The following is a 26,338-nucleotide window of genomic DNA, read 5'->3' as shown; positions in this document are numbered from 1 at the left end:
GAAAAACACATTTATTGCATTGCTGGGATGTAAGAAGCATTCTACTTCTACAGTATTAGTCAATAGAAGGCATGCAAGTATTAAATCCTTTGAAATGCCACTGAATGAATCCACAAAAAATAAATATTGTTCTTCACTTGTATTTTAAATAAACATCACACATAATCCACTTTGTGTCAATGGAAGGAGTTAATTGGTGTCATTTAACTTCAATTAAAGCATTCATGAGGGACCATTTTCACAGATTTTACAGTGTTAATGTTGTTATTGAACAAACACTAACATGTTATTTTTATTGTTTTTTGTTAGCCATTATTAAGACAGAATTGCCACTATACAGTACCGGTACATCACTTTAGTACATAATTTTAGAATGATTTCTGCAGAAGTTACAGTGCTGTGTACTGTAAGTAACATGCTGCACAGGTGAATTATTTTGAATAGAGGTGTTTCTTTGATCATAGACAGTGATGTCAAAGTTTTTTCAAAATATTTAGATCTAAATAATGTAAATTCAATTCTTAGTACTATTACCAAAGTGATTATACAATAATGTTAGCTTTGAATGAACTATACTATACTTAATAAAGAATTCATAGTATCAACGTTGACAGATCATGCATATTTTGGGAAGCTTTCAGTACATTGTGTAATATGAAGCACTGAAATGCAATTTGTTCCCAAACACATATTCAGTAGCATTCACATCATGCACATGTAACATTTTAATGAGTTTGAGTCCACTGGGACTCAAACAGGGGCCATCTTGTTCTTTCTGCTACTCTCCTTGTCCGTCTTGTGCCTTCATAAAAGACATTTTGAGAAATACACAGTTGTCAGCATTATCCTAAAAGTGTCCTGGTTTCACAAACAGTCAAACCTGGAGTGTTATTAATTGAATACTAACTTTTGCAATTTCAGACTTAAATGACCACTCTGTATTTCGCTGTGAAGTAATGTTCTGCTATACTGTAGCATTAATCAAATTCCTGACAGGTCATTATTCATTTCAAGACAGATAGACAGAAATGTATTACTGTATATACAGTATGCAATATATGGAACCTCCATTACCTTAGTTCCTATTTCCCGGCTCTTAGCTCGCATCTTGTTGGCCTGGGATTCGGCTATATCAGCTCTCTCCTCAGCTTCCTCCAACTCATGCTGGACTTTCCTGAATCTGGCCACGTGGGTGTTACATTGCTCCTCCTGTAAATAAAAAAATCAAACCAAGTTTGAAGTGAGCGGTGGTGCGTGTGTGTGTGTGTGTGTGTGTGTGTGTGTGTGTGTTTGTGTGTGTGTGTGTGTGTACCTGTATGTGTGCGAGCACTTCTGTAATAGACGCAACAGCGCCACACTTGCTCACCAGCAGTATTGCAGCTCAGTGTGTGTGTGTGTGTGTGTGTGTGTGCGTGTGACGCAACAGCGCCACCTGGTCACCAGCGGTATTGCAGCTCATGATACGGAGGGACAAAGTCACTCTGAGGAGCGGCTGACCACCGCTCAAAAAAGCACTGAATGTGTGATGGTCAGATAGTGTAAAACATTTAAATACTTTTCTTTTAGTGATGTTTAACTCACAGCTTCCTCAGCTTGCCTTTTGTAGGCTTTCACTTTATTCTGGAGCTTGTCCACCAAGTCCTGGAGTCTGACATTGTTCTTCTTGTCCTCTTCAGCCTGCAAAAAATCAGTACATGTGGCTCACTTAAGTTGCTGAACTAGTAAGCAAGGGATTCTTGTTATCTTGACCAGGGTCCCCTAGGGCTCTATACTAAGCCTTTTTTCCCCTCTACACCAAATCCCTTTGATGACAATAACTGCAAGCTGCTTGAGCTTGTAGATCTGCTATTTCCTTGTAATGTTTGCTCCAGAATCGGGACCCTGGGTTCATGTGATTAATTTGTAAAATTCAATGCACATTGACACTAACAATAACTATTGTATATCTATGGCATAATATAGGATTAAATTGAAAGTTTCAATACGGTTTTCAGGATTTACCTGATAAGTGAGCTCTTTGATTTTCCTCTCATATTTACGGACTCCTTTGATGGCATCAGCGCCGCGCTTTTGCTCAGCGTCAAGCTCATTTTCCAGTTCACAGACCTTGGTAAAAGATCATCATTAAGATAACTCGCTCCTTCCACACCTCACATAATTGAGGATTACGTAAACGTGCAACTTGTCATGCATACCCTAGTCTCCAGCTTCTGAAGTTGTTTCTTTCCACCTTTCATTGCCAGGTTTTCAGCCTCGTCTAAGCGATGCTGCAGGTCCTTGACAGTCACCTCGAGGTTCTTTCTCATCCTCTCAAAGTGAGCACAGGTGTCCTGCTCTTTCTTAAGCTCTTCAGCCATCATGGCAGCCTGAAAGAGAAGTGGCGGAAAAAGGCATGAAATTGTTTTACTTGCTGTAAGTAAAAGTATCAATACTGCATTGCAAAAATACTCAGTTACAAGTAAAAGTCCGGAATTCAAAAACATCTCAAGTAAAAATATAAAAGTATTGGCATCAAAATGTACTTAAATTACCAAAAGTAAAAGTAAATTATGCAGAATGTCCCATTTCAAGTTTTCAAGTGTGTAAAAATATTTTACAACTAGAAGATCCACAAGTGATGCAGCGCATTGTGAGCTTAGAGAAGGACATGTTTTTGTGCTGAAAAAGCTTAACCCCCCCCCCCTTCCCCTTTCCCCCTTCTAATTCCCAGATCTTGTAATGAGTAATGACCCATTTGTAAGTTAACGCTGCTCTTTGACAACAACATGAATCCACTCTGAGAGTTTCTGTGCCCAAACGTAATAGCCCGTTCATAGACTTGGAACAAGTTATTCACCAATCATTATGGTTCGATGGCAGGACCTTCTGGTGCAAAAGTATTCGTTTCCTCTTTAATTCATCGACTTCATTAAAAGCTCAATCTTAAATGCTTTTCACCGCTTAATGAGGACTGGGAGAGGGACTCACATCTGTTATGGCTTTCTTGGCTTTCTCCTCTGCATTCCTGGCCTCTTGGCCGGCATCCTCTATTTCACCTTGAAAGTGAGTGACGTCTGCCTCCAGCTTCTTTTTAGTGTTCAGAAGACTGGTGCTCTGCAGAAAACCAAACAGCATATCGTTGTTGTCAGGTGGAAACCTTGTATGTCCAAAACCTTCCTTTTTTTGTTATTATTTTAAAAAGGATCTATTAGTGAAAATAGCCGTTCTGCAAGCACACAACGCCTCGCATCACGGCTTTGTGTGCATGTAGATCTGCTATTTTCACTAGTTTTGTTCGACAGTCTTGTACGATGAAGCTTTACGAAAAAACATACAAATTTGAAACTTGGAGTTACTTCCTGCCCAACAGTGATGATATAATGTGAGCTAAAGCAGTGATTCACAACCTGTGGGCCGGGGCCCACTGGTGGGCAGAGAGGATATTGCAATTGCCAATTGGGCCCCCAACTAATTGGCAAAACTTTAATGGCAATATGACAAATGTAAAATAAATCATGTAGAAAGATGTTCACGCTATTCTGTCTTTAAAACCTTGAAAAAAATGTGTTTTCATTCTGATACTGATAAACATCCAGCCGGAACACAATAGATTGATTGATCAGTAAAATGCACTGAACATGTATGCAGCCACCTGTTAAGACTAAGAGGTCAGATTGGGGGGCCACAAATGCTTTCAAGATTCTAAAGCGAGCCCTGATCCAGAAAATCACTGAACTAAAGAAATGTAATTGAACATGACAATCCCCCAAACACTGGAAAACACTGACCTGTGAGTGTAGAAGCGCTGCTCGTTCACTGGTATCAATCAGCTCCTGCTCAGCTATCTTGCGGCCACGTTCGGTCTGCTCAAGGGCTGCCCGAAGCTCTTCCATCTCAGCCTGCATCAGGGTTGCTCGGCGTTCCATCATGGCTACTTGCTCCTTCATGTCATCCTGCCCTCTGACAGAGTCGTCCAGGTGAATTTGAGCATCCTGAAATCACATTAAGGCTTGGCTCAGAGTCATACTGTACATGTATTATTGTTTTACAGCATGGCACATAGGGGGTGGGCTGTCTAGAACAGTGTTTCTCAAATGGGGGTACGTGTACCCCTAAGGGTACGCAGGGATACTGCCGGGGGTACGTGAGAAAAGAACTAGAAAATGGGAATATGTATTTTATGTTATGGTCAATGATAAAATATTGACAGACTTTGTGTACTGTGAACCTGCTCATTTGTAAATTGTTAAACCAAATTACATCAATACCTTGATTAGTACAACTTATTGAATAGAAAGCAATGTTTATTTGCCATTATGCTGTTTTATTTTGATCATATTGGCATGGGAACTGGACTTTTGATGTAATTTTTGTCTAAGCAAAATACTGTATTCAGGGGAAGGGGGTACTCCACTTCAGAAATCAGTATAAAGGGGTACTCCAGCCAAAAAGGTTTGAGAACCACTGGTCTAGAAGATGGTCTGTGTGGGTGTATTTGAGTGTCTGCGGCTGATCTCGCACAACAGTTGGACTGGTCTTGTGCAGCCAGTATTCCAACTTCCAAGGTAAAGTAAATACACCCTCGCTGCGGTTGCAGCCAAGAGCAGTCGTTTTCGGTTTCTTTTTAACATGTGTGAAATTAAGTTATAGTTTAACACTTGGGGCCTATAAGCACTTACCTTAAGTTGCCCCTGGACACTTCTCAGTTGTTTGTGGGCCTCAGCAGCCTGCCTGTTAGCATGGCTCAGCTGGATCTCCATCTCATTCAGGTCTCCCTCCATCTTCTTTTTCACCCTCAGGGCATCGTTTCTGCTCCTGACCTCTGCGTCCAGAGTGCTCTGCATCGACTCCATGATTCTCTGGCTGTTTCTCTTCACCTGGTCCATCTCCTCATCCTTCTCAGACACCTTCCTGTCTACTTCAGCCTTGATCTGGTTCATCTCCATCTGAACACGAAGGAGCTTAGACTCCTCGTGCTCCAGAGAGGCCTGTAGAAAGATTACAGTGGTAGACACCACAGATGTCCACCATACTGTACATCCACCCTGGCATCTATACAGTACCACACTGTACTGTAATATTGCAGCAAGCACTGCAGCTTTTATCTGACTCTCCCTATGTTACAACAAATATGTGTCTCCCATCTCATCGTTGGGATAACAGCACAAATTACAGTGCATCCACTTTATAGCTAAAAGCTATTCCTGCTTGCTTACATATTATCATTATTTTACCTCAGCCTCTTCCAGTGCTGTTTGCATCTCACTTTTCTCTGTCTCGACCTGCTTTTTGAATTTCTCCAGTTCATGGATGCTCTTTCCACTCTCTCCAAGATGTTGTCAGGTCTGAGATCTCCTCTGTATTTTTGAAAGATGAAAATCACATAATGTGATGATTTGTATAATTTTTGTCTTTACTTTTTAATTAAATTTTCTTTCAGGCGGTTTCATTTAATTCTTAAATATATAATATTAGGAGTAACTGACTTCACTCACGTTGAAGGGTTTTATTTTCTCGTTTCAGAGTCTCCAGATGATCCAGGGCTTCCTCATGGGAGTTTTTCAATTTGAACAGCTCATTGCTTAGAGAACGAGATTCCTTCAGAGCCCCCTCAAGCTCTGCCTGAGACTCTTCGTACTTCTGCTTCCAGTCAGCTAGAATCTGAATCATTAAAAACAAATGCCCATATATGGAGACCCCTGATGTCATCAATATTAAGCCCATATCTTGTAATGCCCATATGAATATGGACATACTGTGTCAGTCTCATGTGGTCTGATCTATGATGTCAGACATCTATTATGTCAGTCATCTCCATATTTGGGAAAAGTCAACATTTTAATTAAAGTCAATGGAGAAAATGAATTCACGAATACACTTATATAAATTAAGCTATATATATTACGTATCTCTTAGCAAAATGCACCCCTACTGTACGTGTCCCGATGAAGTCGTCGATTTGACATATGGCCCAAGTGCGTGCCACCAAAACTGTGGGAGGAATAGCGCGGCAAAAAAAAGAAGCTTATCTGGAAAGATGGAAGGAATAAACAAGTACTATAGTCCCCTGCAGGGGCAACCACACTAACTAATGTATTGAGTACCTTGTCAAAGTTTCTCTGTTTCTTATCAAGGCTGGCTGCTAAGGAGTTGGACCTCTCCACATCAACCATTAAATCCTCCATCTCATTATGAAGCCTCTGCTTGGTTTTCTCCAGGGAGGCACATTTTGAGTTCCCTGCTTCAATTTGTTCCTCAGCCTCTTGGAGGCGTTGGGCAAGCTTTTTCCTGCACAGGGGAAAAGAGAAAACAAAACAACACAACAGTATTAAGATTCATCTAGGTGCCAAGAGAGACTGACAAATGAATACAGTGGTTCTCAAACATTTTTAGCTTGTGACTCAAAAGAGAAATCAGACATTGGCCTGGGACCCAAACTAGTGAAAATATCTACAAGCATCGCTTCATGCCACGTTGTGAGCTTGTAGATCGTCTATTTTCATTACAATTGTTTTCCAATTTATGGAATTTCTTAGATTTTTCTTTGATTTATTCATGAAATTACTGAAAGAAATCGTTGTTTTTGCCAGACCCATGAAATGGGTAGGCCTACATAAGCAAATGTCGGTCTGTCCCTTTTCTATATAAAGGGTATATATGATGATGACATGATGATGACATGCCTACAAAAGGCATGATGTCATAAATGATGATGACAGACAGGGGGTCTGGCACAACCAGGTTGACCTGGTCTAGTTTTAATTCATTTGGGATTGTTTTTTGAAAATGTTTTGTAATAATAATATAATTTAAAAAAAATGCATTTGGGAACCAGTTGGTTAATAATATATATATAAACATTTACTTTGCCTCCTCCAGTTCTTCAGTACGCTGGATGGCATCAGTCTCATATTTGCTCCTCCACAGAGACACCTCAATGTTGGCTTTTGATAAGCCACGCTGGAGCTCAGCCTTGGCCTCCTGCTCCTCCTCAAACTGCTCCCGAAGGAGGTCACAGTCATGGCGGGCTGACTGTAAACTGTGAGCGAGGGCATTCTTAGCCTAAAGAGGAGATCAGGAGCACGATTTGAGTACAATAATACACAGTATCCTGTGGTCAGGGCTTATGACTGCTATTCTACACAGCATGTGATGATAACACAAACCCATAAGACAAATATGGGTAACTTCTCCTTCTACAATACTGCCACCTAGGTGTGGAATTCCTTGACTACTTCCCTTAAAACATGTAGCTCGCTGGCCTGGTTAAAAACTGCCCTGAAAACTCTCCTTTCTGGCGGAGGTACCGGTAGTTATCACTTCTCCCATAGACAGGCGAGAAGTGAGCACACCCCCCTTACCTTAGCCCCACCCCCTTGTTTCCCCTACCCTGTGATTATAGTGTTTTTATAACTGCGATGATATTTCAAAGTTTTTTTGTTTGCTATTTGCTATCAAACAAGTGACCTCCTAAGAGGTGTTACCTTTGTCTCTTCCTCTATCTGCCTCTTCAGTTCTTCATTTTGTGTTGTGAATCCCTGTTTTCCCCGTGTCAGTTGAGAAATTAGACTTTCCCTCTCTTCCATTTGTCGAGAAGATTCAGCTAAAACACAATAGAGGATCAATATTTTTTCGCTGTTAAGTTTTTAACGGGTGAGAAAATGTAAAATTTGCAACAGATTACCATTCTCAGTTTGAAGACGGGCCCTCTGAGTACTAAGATCAGTAATTTGACGGATGTTTTCTTCATTCTTGGTTTTCAGCTCGATAAGTTGATCTTCAAGCGAGCGACACATCTTCTCTAAGTTGACCTTAACATTTTTCATTAAAAGGTTAGACATTTAACTGTTTAAATTAGAGCTTCTGCTTTGTCCTGCACACTTAGGTATTTCAGAATAACATACCTTGGCTTTTGCCACGGTTTCCATGTTGCAGGTCAAATCATCAATTTCCATCTTCAATTCACTCTTTTCCTTTTCAAGTTTCTGCTTTATTCTTTGGAGGTTGTCGATCTGCTCTCCCAGCTCCGTCATGCTGTCTGCCTGCTTCTTGCGCAGCGCAGCAGTTGTAGCCTCGTTGTGCAGCGTGGCTTCTTCCAAATCCCGTCGCAGTTTGAGGAACTCTGCTTCACGCTTCTTGTTCATCTCAATCTGAGCAGCAGTGGCTCCTCCGGCCTCCTCCAACCTCTCACTGATCTCCTCAAGTTCCCTGGAGAGATCAGACCTCTGCTTCTCCACTTTGGCCCGAGCAGAACGCTCAGCCTCAGCCTCTTCTTCAAGTTCTTCGATACGAGCCTTTGGGACAGACAATATGTCTTTACTATAATATCAGTTGAAAATGATTCATTGATATGTCATGGATAAATACGGGCTGCATTACATGTAGTTCCTTCATCTTCTTTTGAAGCTGGATATTTATCGTTTGCTCATCTGCAATTTTGCTGAATAGTTGGTTGTTTTCAAATTCTGTCCTGGGAAGACAAAATAAATGTCTGTTTGAATCCAACACCTTTCCCCCCTCATGTACATTGTACCATGACCTCAGGACATCACTTATAGCGATGGGACGATAATCGTTATTATCGTTTATAGTGATAAAAAACACTCACAATAATCCTATCGTGGAGGTTTAAATTTATTGTGAAATTAGCCTACTCCATGCACTGGGATCAATTCACCTTTTATTTGCCGAGCTGCATATCTGGTACCACTTAAACCCACTATAATTGGACCTGGAAATAACGTAGGCCTACTGTACTTGATACAGTCTTTTTTTCACTCTCGAGTCTCTTTGCCAAATCTCTTTGCCAAAAATAGCCGATCTACAAGCTCACAGCACGTCACGTTTTTGGAAAAAGTTCTGCCCAGGATAATGGATGTTGGGGATATTTCGATTATCGTGATAATATCGTAAATCGCAAATTATTTGGTCACAATAATCGTGACATGACATTTTCATATCGTCCCATCCCTAATCACTTACTTCTTTATCTTTTCCTCAGATTGTTGTTTGTCATTCTCCAGATCCATTATGGATTCATGCAGAAGTTTGACATCACCTTCAAGCTTCCTCTTGGTTCGTTCCAGGTCCATACGGATCTTCTTCTCCTGCTCCAGTGACCCCTCAAGCTTGAAATGAAGTTGATCAATCTTAGCAATTGTTAAGTTATACAAAAAAATGTACTTTATTTTGTAGAGCATTGGTTCTCAAAGTGGGGTTCGGAGACCCCCCAGGGGTACTTGAGGGGTTTCCAGGGGGTCCCCAGCAAAAGTAGTTAATGTATAGCTGCACAATCATTTTAACCACTTTATCCATTTATACGTTACCTGTATACGTTGGCTATTCAAAAATAGCAGATATACAAGATCACAGCGCGTCATTTCGTGCCATGCTGCGAGCTTGTACAACTGCCATGTTTGAAGATTTCTGAAAAATGTCAAATGTTTGGACATTTTGGAATAATTTTGAATTCTTTTAACATTTTCAGATGGTGGTCCGCAGCCAAATATATATCTATCAATTTGGTGGTCTTGGCACAAAAATGTTTACTGGCGTAGAGTGACTCACGTCGTCCACTTGTTGTTCTAGCTTAGATTTAGCTTTTGTCAGAGAATTGACTTTGTCTTCCTCTGCTTGAAGGTCATCCAGGGTCTGCTGGTGGACCTCCTGTAGGGCTCTCTTCTCCTTGCTCAGTTTGCCTATGCTCTCATCCTGGGCAGTCATCTCCTCCGTTAGATTCTTCACCTGCAATAGGTTTACACATCAATACTAGAAAGATGCCATTGGAAATTGCAAGTTTGGTTGCCCTGGTCCGCTTTCAATCAATGGGTAAAGTTCACTAATGGCCATATATATATGGTCGTTGTCTGGTGGAAACCTTGTATGTTCAAAACCGTTCGTTTTGTATTTATCGTTTGAAAAATTAACTAATAGTGAAAACAGCCGATCTACCTAGCACACAACGCCTCGCACCGAGAGGCGTTGTGTGCTTGTAGATCTGCTTGTAGATCTTGTAGATCTGCTGTTGTGCTTGTAGATCTGCTGTTGTGTGCTTGTAGAACCTTGTTTTCTGTGGTGTGCTTTTCCTTCTCCACTTTGGCCAAGGTCATCTCGAGGTCATCAATGTCCTTCTTGAGCTCTGAGCATTCATCCTCTAGCTTCCTCTTCTTGGCGGTCAGCTCAGAGTTGATTTCCTCTTCATCATCCAGTCTTTCGGCCACCTCTTTGAGTTTGGCCTCAAGTTGGATTTTGCTTTTGATCAGACTCTCACATCTCTCCTCTGCATCACAAAGGTTTTCTGTGTCCTATGAAGTGGGGGAAAACTTTGAGCTACTGTGACAACCGCAGTATGCTACCTGACGTACATGACACGAAAGTGTTAATCGTTAAAACGATTAACATTGAAAAGTGAGCAATATGCATAATACTCACAGCTTGCACTTGCAAAAGGAGGTTATTTTTCTCCTGCACCAGAGAAACCATTTTCTCTTCAAGATCCTTCCTCTTGGACTCTGCTTTTGTCAGATCCTCCTTACATTTGACAAAGTCCTCCTTCATTGTTACCATCTCCTTTTCACTTTCTGCACTCTTTAGCAGGGGCTTTATTTTGAAGAACAGCTTCATCCATGGCCAGTGTTTCACATTCATGAATGAGCGCAAGTTGTATTGTAGAATCCACACACAATCCCTGGGAAATACAACAATCTTTAGTTCACACAATATACAGTACTTGTTTGAAAAGTAGGTACTTTTAGTTCTAGTGTATCTTACTTCTTAATTGTTAACATTGCAAATTCTTTTCTCATGACGTAACCACGACAAACTGCTTGAGTTTGTGTCACCAAAGAGACTAGTTTGTCATCCCGCAACTCCTCAAGAGTGCCGAGCAAACCAGCTTTGAAGAAGACCTGCAATCACATTGTGTGATAGTTACTGCTATTGATGATCTACTGTGTGTCTGTAAATATATTCATAAAGCCTTGGTCACATACCTTTGTAGTCCCAAATCTGTACTGTGTATGGTCAACATCAATCGAACCAAGAAGCTTCTCAGAAGCTTTCTTGCCATCGATGAATTGTCCCTCCGGGATTGCACTGGCATTCAATATTCTATATCTGTAAAAACAAAAACAAACAAAGAAACAAAAAATGGATAATCATAAGCCCAGATGAACAACACAGATGAGAAATACAATATGTTTTATTCTGTATGATGTTGTTGGTGTAGGAACCAGTACTTGCCTCTGCTTGAAGTCAGCATAGAGAATCCTGCTAGGGAATCCCTTCCTGCAGATCCGGATTCCTTCCAGCACACCGTTGCAGCGTAACTGATGGATGACCAAGTGGTTGTCCATGATACCTACAGTATGTAGAACAGAGATCAGTACATAAAAGACAGAAGTTATACAATTATTTCACTTTTCTTAAGATTACATGACAAGGACTGTAGATGTTTGTTCAAAAAGCCATACAGCACCTGGTGTTTTCACCTCATTTGGAATCAGGCAACGGACAAAGTGAGGATGGGTGCACCTCAGGTTGGTCATTAACTTTCCAAGATTCTCCTGCAAAGGAAAATAATTGCCATGTTAGTATTATAGTACCGGTATAGTCGCTTTTAATACATTTTCTTTTCAATGAACAATTAATAATTATTTTCCTACCCTGAAAACAGCAGACACAGTTTGGAAAGAGCCCCCCTTCTTCTTGGCTCCTTTCTTTGCACCCTTGCCGCCGCCAGCAGCATCACCACCTGATTCTTTTTATATTGTATAAAAAGCTATCAGTACAATTTAAAATGTTCATGTTTTTGAGCGGTGGTAAACCGCTCCATAGAGTGGCTGTGCGTGTGTCTGTAGCCACTTTTCCTCAGCGTTTTACCATAGCAATGTGTTTTCCTCAGCGTTTTGCCATAGCAATATGTGTGTGTGTGTGTGTGTGTGTGTGTGTGTGTGTGTGTGTGTGTGTGTGTGTGTGTGTGTGTGTGTGTGTGTGTGTGTAGCCATATTACATCACCAATTACATCCTAGACATATCTATAGCCACTTTTCCTCAGCGTTTTGCCATAGCAATGTGTTTTCCTCAGCGTTTTGCCATAGCAATGTGTTTTCCTCAGCGTTTTGCCATAGTAATATATGTGTGTGTAGCCATATTACATCACCAATTACATCCTAGACCTATATCCTAGTCTTTTTCCTCAGCGTTTTGCCATAGCAATGTGTGTGTGTGTAGCCTGTATTACATCACCAATTACTGATTGAAGATGTTATGCAAGCACGACCACCGCTCACTTCACATTGGGTGTGATTTTTTGGTAAATGAATGCCCTACTTCATCATAAAAGATTGTTGCACAAAAATAGTCAATCTACATGCTGTCTCATCGCGACACGTTGTGAAACCTGTTGTGAAAGTGGTGTGTCTATGGGGTTTATACATATTTAATCAATGAAGGTATAAAACAGTGTTTGTGACTAAATATTAACTACATTGTATCCATTGTGACACAAGGCAGTGACAATATGCTTATATTACTTTGTGGAAAATGTTAGTTTTTTTGCTTAAGTAAAAGCATCAATGCTGCAATGTAGAATACTAATAAGTAAAAGTCTAAATTGAATTCTAAATTTACTTGAGTGGAAGTCAAAATGCAGAATGTCCCATTTCACAAGTTTTCATATAGATTGTATGAAAAATAGCAGCATATACAAGATCACAATGTGTCGCATCGCGACATAGTGGGCTTGTAGATCGGCAAATGGAAAAATGTATATAGGGTTGAAAGTTTTGTAATAATAATAATCAATATCAAAATAATAAAGAAAATATATAATATTTGCCTCTGAGATGTAGAGGGGTAAAAGTAAAAGTACATAAAATGTGTATTTAAGTCTAGCACTTGAGTACATATACTGTAGGCCTACTTAGTTACTTAGTTTACACCTCTGACGGTACCTGCTTCAGCTCCAGAGAATGAGGCGTACAGGAGAGACAGCAGTTTAACTGATGACTTCTGGTACAGCTGCACAACAGACTCATTCAATGGGTCCTTGTTTTTATCCAACCAGCCAGTGATGTTGTAGTCCACGGCGCCAGCATAGTGCAGCAGCGTGAAGTGGGCCTCAGGCTTGCCTTTGACAGGCTTGGGCTTTTGGAACGCGCTGTTCTTGCCAAGGTGCTGGTCGTAGAGTTTGTTCTTGAAGGAAGTGTCTGATGCCTTTGGGAACATGCACTCCTCCTCGAGGATGGAGAAGATACCCATTGGCTGTTGGATATATCATATACTGTAGGTACATGTGAGATATAGTCATCTCTGGGATGAAAGCTACGGTAACATGATATCACTGTGGAAACCTTGTATGTCCAAAACCGTTACTTTTCAGGAAATAGTATGTGTTCCAATGGCTCTGATGCAGTTATTATTCAGACCCAAGTTCTTGTTAATACTTTTCACTGGCTAAATTTATTTAAAAAAAAACGCAGACAACACAGAGTTAACCATTTTCAACCTGGTGTCCCTATTTCTTTCTATTTATTCCTCCAAACATTGTAAACTAGATTAGCAGATCGATGAGCTCTCAACGTGTCGCAATGTGATGCATTGTGAGCTTGTAGATATTTGTTAATTTGTAGATATTTCATATTTCACTACTTTTGCATGACATTATTTGTCACTCAACAAAGTATAACATTGGGCATTTGTTTATGAACAAAATATGATATATTCGACATACAAGGTTTCTGCCTGACAGCGACAGCAACGATGATAATCTTTGTTGTTTATCTCACCTTCTCAATCAGCTCAATGCAGGCAGCCAGGTCCATGCCAAAGTCAATGAACTCCCAGTCAATCCCCTCTTTCTTGTATTCTTCTTGCTCCAACACAAACATATGGTGATTGAAAAACTGTTGCAGCTTTTCATTTGTGAAGTTGATGCACAGCTGTTCCATGCTGTTGTACTGTAAGTGAGAAGAGAACAATGATAAACTAAACCCATTCAATGTACTGTATTTGATTTGTGCGTTTATTGAGAGTTAATGCTCACATCAAAGATTTCAAATCCAGCGATGTCCAGCACTCCGATATAGAACTGCCTGGACTGCTTGGTATCCAACATTTCATTGATTCTGATAACCATCCAGAAGAACATCTTCTCATAGACTGACTTGGCCAAGGCACCAACTGCATTGCTGACCTAATAGAGGGCATTAGGCAGAATACACTGTCAAGGATTTTTTTTTAGAACATTCTCTGTTTCTGACAACAAATCACTAAAATAATATGTATTCTTTATTAACATTTGAGCTGTGCCAGTACCTGTGGGACTGTCTGCCCTTTGGTGACATACTCATTCCCTACTTTGACCCTAGGGTAGCAGAGGCCTTTCACCAGGTCAGCAGAGTTTAAACCCATGAGGAATGCCACTTTGTCTGCCACTGATGGATACCAAGGAAATATGTCAATGTATTAGCATATAGTGATCAATGTGTTGAATATTTTGCTCACAACAGTGCAGATTTTCACCCTCTGTGCCATCAGGCTCTGCCTGTTCCTCTCGTTGCTTCTGCTTGAACTTCATGTTCCCATAATGCATCACTGCACCGGTCAGCTTGTAGATGGCCATTTTCTCATCACCGCTGAACCCCAGGATATCAATGGCCGTCTGAAGTTTAGGAAACATCACCATTTTTGAAAGGCATTAAAGTCGATGCATACAACATTAATGAACAGTAATGAATTAACAGGAGGAGAAGCAAAGTAGCTCAGACCGAAGCCCTAAAGCCTAATATCATCCGGTAGAAGTTTTGTTTCCCACACAGAGAACAGGGCTTGAATCTTGGTTGTTGCATGCTGTGACCCAGATCGGGTTTCCCGATGAAGGAGGTCACTGGGTTTAATGTAGCAGAGTAGCTTAGCCTGAAGCCTAAAAGGCTAATATGGATAAAAGGCCCTAGCGGTAAATGTTTGGCTTTCCATGCAGGAGGTTTGAATCTCGGGTGTTACACTTACATCTGTGGCCACCAGCTCTTCTTTGTCATCGATACTGGCCACAGTGATCTGCCCTTGACTTACCATGGGGAAGTCATATGGGTTTGTTGTTATGAGTAGTATCTCTGTAGAGGGAAATAAGAGCATTACACAGCTGTATTTTGATCTGATAGGCTACTGTACTATTCGCATACTATTGTGTTTTTACCACACCTATAAGCTCTGCTTTGTGGCCTGTCATTATCTGATAGAAGATGTGGTAGCTTCTCTCTTGAGATAACTGGAATGTCACTCTTGACTTTTCCAGAAGATCTGCACAGAATAAGGATTATCCATTGCAAGCATCCTATGAAACAAATGTGATAAGGTTCGGGCAAGACAAACTTACAGGTTTCAATATCGGCGGAAGCCAGTTTTCCTGTGGTTCCGAAGTGAATTCTGATAAATTTACCCTAAGAGAAATAAATGTACTGTCAGATATTTGGGAAATATCTTGATTGTTCTCATACCAAGATGATCAGTATCTGTCTAAGTAACTGTCAAGTAATTTAATTAGATCAGCATTTGGGAGATCATCATACTTACAAAGCGAGAGGAGTTGTCATTCCTCATAGTCTTGGCATTCCCAAAGGCCTCGAGCAAAGGGTTTGCTGAAATGATTTGATCTTCCAGTGTCCCCTGGAAAGGATACCCAGCTCCCTCAGTACTTCATAATGTCGTCAATATGTTTATTTCTTACATTGTACAGTATGCATTCTATTAGTGAAATGTTTTGCATACCTGTATTTTTCCAGGAGTTTGTTCTTTCTTGTCGCCACCACCTGACACTGCGATTGTCGCAAAGTACTGGATGACACGCTTGGTGTTGACAGTCTTCCCTGCACCAGATTCTCCACTGTGGATATAGAACAAGAGGGACATCAATATAGTTTGGTAACCGGAACAGTGGGCCCCTAGAACACTGGGCACGATTCATTTAATGTTTATTTATTTGATATCTTTTTAAGGAGGGGGAAAATACATATATTTTTGAAGCGGTGGAAACCGCTTCCAATGAATGGCTTTGTGTGTATCACGCCCATATATGGTCATTTCAGTCCAGAATGAACAGGTTTTTTAAAAAACAGAATGTCCGTTACCTCCAATGAATGGCTTTCTGTGTATCACACCCATATATGGTCATTTCAGTCCAGAATGAACAGGTTTTTTCAAAAACAGAATGTCTGTTACCTTATGTCCATATATGGTCACTCCAGGCCAGAATGAACAGGTTTTTCCTGTCCCGTACGTGTAAAATATCAGTCCAGAATGAATAGGCTTTTTCAAATATGCAATAGGTCTCACTTATTGCATAGGTCTCACCTATTGCATTGGATTGGTGAAGCTTCACATGACAATTCAACCCTATAGGTAATAGCATGGTTTATACTAAATAATTATTAACTTTGCTATAGTCAGCATGGAGAGGAACATCTACAATTTGATCGTCTCATCAAATGACTTGGTTTCATGTGCTATTGGAGGTTTTATCTGTCCACCGCTTCACTTCGAACCGAGGTTCGTCTTGTTATAATACATTTAAGGCCCAATTTTTCTAAAATGTTACAAATTGCTACGAAACCACAGTAATTTTAGATACAGTAGAAACTAGAACTGCACTCTGTCGAGGTGCCAACTTGCGCCTCACGCTCAAGCAGGCCACACATGGCCTACTTGTGCGCAAGCAGAGCCGCCACGTGCTGTGCACTGCTGGGCTCTTGTCCCTAATGTCTTCGCCCGTTAATGAAGACATTATCAATAGCGCTCCTATATACCAAACTCTGCTGACATCATCACCAGCAATGCTGGTCCCTCATTGGCTGTAGGGGGACACCTACATACATACATTCCCAGCCATTCCAGGGCTACTCTCTTCAAAAATCTCAGTCACCTACAGTACATACCGGTACATACCAAACCAAAAACAGTACTTGCGTAAGAGCGCTCTTATATACCAAACTCTGCTGACATCATCACCAGGAATGCTGGTCTCTCATTGGCTGTCGGTGTCACCTACATACCGGTACATACATTCCCAGAATCCCAGCCGTTTCAGGGCTACGGTCTTCAAAAAACCCAGTCACCTACATACATACCCAGCCAATTACACCTTACCTTATGGTTGAAGGGTACATTTAGGTCTGATTACTGTGCATGTTAAAATCATGTATACTTGACATTGGTCAATTGGAAATGGTGCATATGTATAGCCCCTTTATCCAAGTCGTTTTACATAGATGCATTACATTCAACCATTCACACACATTATTTCTGGAGCATACATTTATTCTTTTACATGAACAAAACTGCCAATCTAGGTGCCCACAAGGTTTACAGCATGTGCCCACTGGACCTGAATCCTATAGATTGTGCCTCTATATTTGTTAAACTAGCCCTTACCCGTTCAAAGATATGAGCTCCGAAATGATGTGCAGTGTGTGGGTTATGGGATGTGCACTGTGCACACAGTATATGAGGGATGGAAAGTAACTTTAACTGGTGCTTGCATGCTAATATGTAGGAGCATCAATGTAAGAAATACCCGTTCCATTTAGTGTGTGTGTGTGTGTGTGTGTGTGTGTGTTTGTGTGTGATTGTGCATGGCCTGAACAGCGCCCCTCCCTTAACATGTGTGGTCACAAAAGGTACTGTAGGCTAATATAGATACACCATAAAAATGCTAATCTACAGCATACGATTTGTGAAAGTGACAAACGGGCTTCACAGTTATGTCAGGTGTGTTCATATGCTAATGGTGATGCGATTTCAGATCAATTGCTCCAGCCACTGAGGAGAAACGCTGTTTCAGACAGACAGACAGACAGACACTCACTCAGACAGACAGACAGACAGACAGACACTCACTCAGACATTCGCAAAATTATAGTATAGATGTCAAGGGTTCTGAAAATGCAACAGACTCACGTAATCAGGACAGACTGGTTCTCGCGATCTGGAGGTTAGAGGAGGATTGAAACAAGTTTCAGTGGCAATTCCATCTGAGCAAGACTTTCACAAATGCTATTCAATAATAGCAGATCTACAAGCTCGCAGCACAGCACTCAGTGTCGTGCTGTGAGCTTCAGGGCTCGCACAGTCATCAGCTTAAAGATTCCATCATTCCAGCTTACCTGTAAGCATATTTTGATATGCATTATCAGAAACAGAGAAAATATGGGGCGGGGCCTCCATGCGCTTCTTGCCTCTGTAGGCAGACACCACCTTTGCATCGTACACTGGGAGCCACTTGTAAGGGTTCACAGTAGCACAGAAGAGCCCAGAGTAGGTCTGCAACAAAGTCAAATACACAGAGGTGTTCATTTAACTTTGAGAGTCTAGAAATGGACCCAAATTGACCATTTATGCTTTAAGGGTGATTTATACTTAGTTGCAGTGTCACATGTACTGAAAATAGCCAATCTACTGTAAAAAAAAAACTCACAATACAGTGCCAATTAGTTGTGTCTTTGATAGATCTGCTATTTTGGGTGTGCGACACCAGAACACAAACAAGTATAAATTGGGTTATGGGTCCATTTGAAGGATTTGAAGAATCCTTACGTAAATCATCCATGCTGCGTAGCGATCTTTGAGATTGTACAGCACAGATGGCTCATTGAGGTGGGTCATCATCGCCATGTCCTCCATCTTGTCATATTTTGGGGGGTTCATTGGATGGCAGTCATCTTCCTTAACTGTTACCGTCTGATAAAAAACAATGACATTCAGAGTGAAGCATGCGTCCAAATCCATTAGTCATTCTTATGTTTTCAACTTAAACATTCTCACATCACAAGTTTACATGAGCATTTTACATGTTGTAAACCCAATATGTTGCAGTAAAAGTCATAATAATAGAGAAAGTAACAATGGAAAAATATCAGATAACATGACAATAGTACACACAAATATAGGAATGCATGCTCATTAAAAATAGGCAAATATCACAGTCTCTTGTGCAAAAAATAGATCACTTGGCAGGAGTGGAGTTCTATTCATAGTCATAAAGTGATAATGCCTGTGTGACGACCCATGTCACCAAGACAGACGGTGGAAACTGTTCCATAGTCTGGTGGTATGGCTTTTGATAAATACTGTAGGTATCGCTTATCTAGCCCGCCTGACAACAGTGGTGGTGTGAACATTTTAATTAACACCCAGGATTTTGCTATGACTCACCTCCCCATCTTCCGTCTTCACTGTGGCTTGGCCACCTTCCTTTGACAGAATTACACCTTTGATATACAGGTCCTTGGCATTGGGAACAAAGCACGCTGTTTTGGCGTCAAAGGGTCGGTTCTGCGCCTCAATCCTTTCCTTCTCAGGTTTGCGGAGGTAGATGGCCGCAGGCCCATACTGGGCCATCTCCGCGTCAGAGCTCATTGTGATTAGCTCACTAATTTAGTGAGAGAAAAACAACACAAAAACACATTCCGCTTGAGTTCAGTCTGCTGTTCAATCATCCATCATGCTTTTAAAAAAAGTACAGTATAAGCATATGTGACATGAATAAAACTATTGAAAACAAAAAGTACAGAATGATCCAGCATCCATCATACTGACAACAGTTCTTATTTGCCTTACCGTGGTCAGCTGACCCAATAGAATTGACCGATTGAATGTTCCTCTGTAGCCTACCGCAAAGGAAGCACAAACAGTCCCATGAAGTTTATATAAAGAGCACATCAGATGCCCAGCTATATTTAATAGATGCTTGCTTGAGTTGAAATGGAAGATCTTACCACTGTTTAGTCAATGACAAGCCTCCTAATGACCACGGGAGAGAGGCCGAGCTCCTTTTATCAAGATGAATGTGCTGGTCAAGCAAAAGGCACAGTCCATATTTGGAAATGTAATGCTATTCAAATCCCAATCAAGTCACATTAGCAATTTCTGCACGGCACATTTGGCAGAGGATCTTCAAGTGGTAATAAGAATGTCTCCAGCAACAGGTGATTATCCCCAAGCACTATTTTTACATGCCTTCCGTCCTGTGAAGTAGGCCTACTGTTGTTAGCTAACTCGGTAATCCAAGGTCTAATTTACAATAAGAAACACATTTAAGTCACTTTCAATAACAGTCTGAGTAAATTAGAACACCAAATTACCCTATGTAACTAAATGTATTTAATTACAAAATAATGCTATCATATCAATTGCAACCAGTGTAATTTTATATTTAACTTTTACTGTGTGTGTGTGTGTGTGTGTGTATGTGTGTGTGTGTGTGTGTGTGTGTGTGTGTGTGTGTGTGTGTGTGTGTGTGTGTGTGTGTGTGTGTGTGTGTGTGCGTGTGTGTGTGTGCGTGTGTGCGTGCGTGCGCGTTTGCGTGTGTGTGTGTGTCTGTATTTAACGTATTTACTGGGTGAAACTGTCATTGTGCATATTTATGGATGGAAACAAATATGATACCTCATCCACCCTTGATATCTAAGATCCTTCTTGATCTCACAGCTCATCCTGTACTACAGTAGAAGCAGCACCTGCTCATCCTCTCCAAGGCATCTTCCTCAAGACTTACTGCCTTAGCTCAAGAAGGATGTAGTGCTGACATAAACCTAAGTGATGCTTTTTTGGCTGAAATTAGCCCTATTCATGGCCCGCCCACTCAGCAACTTCCTGGTGCTGAAGTCACGTTTTGAAGGTTATAACCCTGCTAAAAGCCCATAGAGTTAACACAGAAATCGCAAATTTAATGTAATTTCCGAATAGTTAAGTATAAAATACGGCTAGCATGATCAAGAACACAAGATAGTAAAAGGCACAAAGCATTATAATTTACTTTACTGTTCGAAATAATGATTTGTTGGCTTTAAGTCCAGCAATTTCTGTGTTATTTTACCCTTCAAAGCTGACGTCAGCACCAGGAAGTTGCTGAGAAATTTGCTGACTGGGTGGGCCGTGAATAGGGCTAATAAGGAATTACATGAAAATAACAATAATAATAACAATAATAATACTTCCAGTAAAAACACAATTTGGTTGCAGAATGCAGCTACAGTATTCTCCTATAAACTAGGGAGGCCTACATACATATTCTGTTGCTTTTTTTGAGAGAGAGATGAGGTTTCTGCCCGACAGTGACAATGTGCTGTAACTCCTCTATACTCTCTCACCTTGTTTTTTAATCTTCACTGTATTATCAACAAAAGGAGAAAAGCCCCCCAAAATGTATTATATAGTAGGCTACATTTTATTGACAACCGTACATTGTAGAAACAATCCAAGGGATTGGTGAATTTAACATCTCATACATGTCTGCACTGCTTAAAATATTGCACATTTTTAGAAAGCTGTCTCCATCATTGAACAATGACGATCTTACATTCAATGCATTGTCCAGCATAGTGTTGTTGTTATGTCCCCGGGTCTAGGGGTGACATCCCAGAAATCCAGCTCTGCTTGTTGCTTCCGCCAGCAGCAGGCAGCAGATGTAAGGCTCCAGTGGGTCTTTAGGGGAGCTCTGCTTCAAGCTCCATAATGTCACTGTCAAGGTTCTTTTGGCATAATGTCTAACTGTTGAATGGTGTTAATCTGGAACAAACACAGAGAGCCTTTGTGTGTGTCATTTATAGTTACACCTGTGCCCAGCCAACTGTTCATTGTAAAGATAGATGTGGAATTAATGCTCCAGAGGTTTGCTACTGCTGCTGCTTCTTGATTGGCAGATTAACAGCTAAATTATACTTTATCGATGCATCACATATTTAGTTTGAAAGTTATTTTGTTGAAGTATAGATTAGTATAAATAAATTATCTTTCAATATTATTTACAATAGCCTATTGCATTACAGTAGTATAGTATTATTATATTTACCTGTGTAATTAAAATATAATAATGGGGCATCAGATCAATGAGTTATAATTATCTTTTAAAACAATGCATCAAGCCTCCTCAGCCAAAAAAAACAAATGTCAGCTATATGAGATGACAGTTTTTTGATTGATTGAAGAATTTATTAGAAGTTTGCATTGGAAAAAGTACAGTTTCGTGACAGTACAAATCACTGGTACAAGGTCATCCATCTAAAAGGAGATCCTAGTAAGCTTTTCGTCTTATTTACATAGGAACCACTCATATAACATTGAAAGACAGACGGATAGAACACAGTACTTTGCATATAGGGAATGGTCAGTGACAAAAGATGGCGGGGATCTTTTAAGATGGCAATTTCACTCACATGTTGTTACATTTTAACAGGGGGATGGGGAACGGTCGCAATGTTGTCATCTTCAGCTTCGCACCCATGCGTGCGTGCGTGCGTGCGTGTGTGTGTGTGTGACCTCCTTTCACCCCCTCAACCACCGTCCTTTAATATTTTGCGACGGATAAGGGGCGCCCTCTATTGACGTGGAGGGGGAACTTGATGACGCATTTCAACTGGCGCCAAGTTCAAGATTACAGACAGCCAGGTAAAGTGTTATAAATCGTGTACTTTTCTTGGGAATACGTCACATTAATGCCGTTATATTACAAACTTTCTGTTATAGAAACTTTCTGTTATTATAGTGACCCGTTGTGTTAGTAATAGCCTGCCCTACACTACTACTGCAGTCAGTCAGTAAGTGTCAACCATGATTGCATGCACTCTCAGTAGGCCTAAATGTGGTGTTGTACCATGAATTGGCGAATTCGGCTATAGGTATTTGGATAATAAATGTTAAATTAATTTTATAATGGACAATTTACTTTTCAGGCAAGTGGGCATGACCTTTGGGCAAGTAGAACATGACCTGTACTTGCCCGACTGACAAGTGCCTCTGAGACCTTAGTGTCAACCCCTGAACAGTGCATATTGTGTAAAGTTTTGTTGTAGATTAAACTTTTTCATAGATGGTATCATAGACTGTTTGACAGCACAGTAGTTATCAGTGTTAATGTGTAAATACATGGGTTTTGTTTGTTTACACACACTACAACTACTACTTTCGTGTTTCATCGGTTTGGTTGGCGACATTTTATTTCACAAGATTTCTAAACCCTCAATTAGTAAACTTTACATTTGGCTCTGTACTTTTTTCCTCTTCGCCAGAAATAACGAAATAAGAAACAACGCTGCGAGGCGAACCAGGATTGATTACCAGGAGCATCGAATTGGATATGGCTGGAGCCATGAACAGTGAGTGACCCCTGGGCCTGTTGAATCACCTAATCGTAATTATTTGAAATAATCGCAATTAATTATTGCATAATTGTCATCGTTTCCATGTAAAAAAAAATGTCCCATATTTTCAGACATTTTCAAAAGTAATAGAAATGTCAGATCTACAAGCTCAAAACATGCAGCGATGCAATGTGTTTTTGAGCTTATAGATTGGCTATACCTATATAGTATAAAGTCATTCATTGTGTATGTTGTCATATATCTGCCCTGCAACTTTAGTTTTCTTTACCAAGCCTAGAAGCCACGTTCCAACAACAGAAACACAATTAAATCAACCGACACCATACCTGGTGTAATTCAGTGATTATCATCTGTACTGAATAGGTCTTTTGGGATTTGTTATTCTTATCCTAATCTATTGTTTTTTTTTATAATATACATACATATGTGGTTTGACAATTAATGTATTGTTTCTTTAATTTTATCTCCAGGAGTATATGACAATATAGTAGGGATGGTCCGATCAGGTTTTTTGGAACCGATCACCGAGCACCGATCACAAAAGTTTGATCACCCGATACCGATCAATCACCGATCCGATCAAGTTATTATTTATATATTATTTATATTTTCTAAATGTTAATGTTTTAACTTTAATTAATTATTCACTTATTCATTTCACAATTCATTTATATATTTGCCTTATAGTTATTTACCAGCATTACTATGTATTTATTATCATAGCAGTAACTAATTATTCCTTCAGCACTGTGGAAATCAATACCCCAAAATGGCCTCAAGTGGGCATACTGAACGGCTGGTTGATCGGATGCACCGATCGGATCGGTGAATTTACCTTTTGATCTAAACCACCGATTATCGCCGATCACGCTTTGATCGGCCCGATCCGATCCATTGCCGATTGATCGGTAACATCATTACAATATAGACATATTAATTATGGACCATAATTGGTGGACTGACTCAGTTATGATGAAAAAATATGAATGGCACAGAAATGCAATCCCTAAAGGGAGCCGCATTACGGACCTGCTAGACGAGGTATGGAACCAAAGCCCACCAACAAACACACCAGCACAACATGGCGAATATGCAACTTACCAGGTGAGGGAAGTTTAAATACATTTTAACAAACATGTCAGGCAAAATGTGAGTATCATACATTATGTTACTAAATAAAACACATATTTCTCTTCACAGACGGTCTACCTTGGACATAAAGGAAAACTTCACTCACCAACGCCAATAAAGCTGTTCACTACACCTGACCTCGGAAATAATATCGAACTTTCCTCCCTAATGCAATTTGCTAATAAATGGGTGAAGATAACTGTGGAACGTACATACTATTAAACCCCAGCATGCATATTGTGGGGAAAGCTTTCACAGATAATGGCAGATCGACAAGTTCATAACGTTGTGTGCTTGTCAATCTGCTATTTTCAGTTGAGCATGCTGAGAGAATGATGCAGTTAAAAGGGACAATGTTTATGCAGACATAATGTCTGTAATTTGAATAAGCCTAACTAGCAATCTTTTTTTCTCCTATTGTTAAAGGAGTGTGAACTTGGCAGTCCTGTTATTTGATATTGATATTTATTAAATATATTAATAGATACTTTTACCTCATAATTTGTCTCTTGTCTCTATTGTATTCTTTATTGAAATAAGTGTTTACATCTAACTCTATGCTGATAGCAACCATTGCTATATAGACAGTTTGTTGAATTGTTCAGTAACAAATGACTCCCTGTCTCTTCAGCTCTTGCCAGTCAGGAGAGAGAACTGGAACCAGATTACTCATCCCATGGAGACCGTAATTCATTGATATTTCTTTGTTTTTGTCGCATTCCTAAGCCAATAATTTGATGGCCAGCAGTGTTTCCCTATGGAGACACAAAGAGCCTGCCTTATTGTTCCCTATGGAGACACAAAGAGTCTCCTAAAAATATTAAGTGTGGCAACACATGTAAGGTTCAGGGCTTAACTCTGCCTACTTACAGCACCATCTTGCTTGTTAACTATCTTTGACACATCAAGATCGTGTCAGTCTGTACGTTGTAGTTATAATGGGACCGTACCTATGTTCCCCAGGTTCTATGTTCCCCAGGTTCTATGTTCCCCACTTTACCACCTAACCTACCCCTAACCCTAACCCTAACCTCACTAAAACTAATGCTGTGAGGTGGGGAACATAGAGAGGGGAACATAGAGAGGACCCTGTTATAATGCTTCTTGTCTAGCATGCGCAGCAAGTACTCGTGGCGGTGGTGTGTAGACAGTGTCTGTACACTATCTTCCATCTCTCTTCTGATACGGTATATCTCTGTCTAGGAATGGGACGCAACTGCTACATTGTGATGGCAAGGATTCAGACATGAGCACTGATCAGGCGGAGTCTCATGCTGAAGCCAGCTATTGGCTAAACTATATCACTAGCACTGCATGAGAAGGTTTGCGGCAGTAGTAGTAGATACTATCTTATATCTTAAATACAGTCGGAAGGAGCTAAAAAAGATATGTTTTGTTTCTCTGTGTTCAGTCTGAGAAAAGGGGATCCTATGTTCCCCAGGTTCTGTTTCCCACTTTCCCCCAAAAAAGGTTTTATGAAACCCAGGCTCTAATTCCCCACTAAACCAAAAAAAAAGGTATGTTCCCTGGGTTCTACCGGTATGTTACCCACTCAACCAAATATAGATTCTATGTTCCCCACTCACAAAAAAGAAAATGCATGGAAAGGTGGGCAATGGCCTATATCCTTTTCAATCCAGCCATGCCCACCTCATGTCCCTAATGCCCAGCTGTCCAGATGCCCAGTCTGCCCACATGTCCCTATTGCCCACATGCCCCATAGAGCCCAGATGTCTCCACCCCTAAGTGCCCACTCATCCAGGTGCCCAGATGATTTATGTGCCCACTCTTCCAGATGCTCTGTCCTCCCAAAAAATATGGTGCCCAGATGTCCCTAGTGCCCACGTGACAGTTAACAGGTTGCCATAGTTACATTGAATGTTGAATCACCATATATGGAGATACCCAACAAATCTCACTAGGTCTGACCTTACAAGCTCCATATTTGGACCCGGACGAGATATACCTCCATATATGGAGACGGCTCCATATATGGAGCCAAGAAAGACATCAGTCTGACAGGCTCTGATATTACAAGAACACAGCCAGGCACTATATAAAAGTTGGGTCGTTAC

General features: G+C 40.5%; 1 pseudogene across 1 annotated transcript; it reads right to left on the bottom strand.

Annotated features, from left to right (window-relative positions):
• Window positions 1–778: 778 nt before the first annotated feature.
• On the bottom strand, window positions 779–19,389 carry LOC308282864 (myosin heavy chain, fast skeletal muscle-like; annotated as a pseudogene). The gene is made up of 39 exons: window positions 19,186–19,389; window positions 18,568–18,711; window positions 18,138–18,294; window positions 17,932–17,959; window positions 15,748–15,862; window positions 15,553–15,645; window positions 15,356–15,419; window positions 15,181–15,279; window positions 14,989–15,092; window positions 14,503–14,641; window positions 14,296–14,414; window positions 14,024–14,173; window positions 13,767–13,937; window positions 12,933–13,242; window positions 11,643–11,731; window positions 11,456–11,543; window positions 11,221–11,338; window positions 10,971–11,094; window positions 10,750–10,886; window positions 10,411–10,666; window positions 10,041–10,283; window positions 9,547–9,723; window positions 8,962–9,107; window positions 8,359–8,449; window positions 7,884–8,273; window positions 7,664–7,790; window positions 7,464–7,582; window positions 6,845–7,041; window positions 6,084–6,267; window positions 5,475–5,640; window positions 5,214–5,336; window positions 4,659–4,967; window positions 3,768–3,971; window positions 2,968–3,093; window positions 2,196–2,366; window positions 2,002–2,106; window positions 1,582–1,677; window positions 1,075–1,209; window positions 779–802 (listed from the first exon to the last, which is right to left on the bottom strand). The product of its transcript is annotated as a myosin heavy chain, fast skeletal muscle-like (transcript).
• Window positions 19,390–26,338: the final 6,949 nt, after the last annotated feature.

Source organism: Nannobrachium achirus (genome assembly GCF_963921795.1).
Source record: "Nannobrachium achirus genome assembly, chromosome: 4".
Taxonomy (NCBI): Eukaryota; Metazoa; Chordata; class Actinopteri; order Myctophiformes; family Myctophidae; genus Nannobrachium; species Nannobrachium achirus.
The sequence above is the reverse complement of the archived record's forward strand: the minus strand, read 5'-3'. Positions and strand labels throughout refer to the sequence as shown.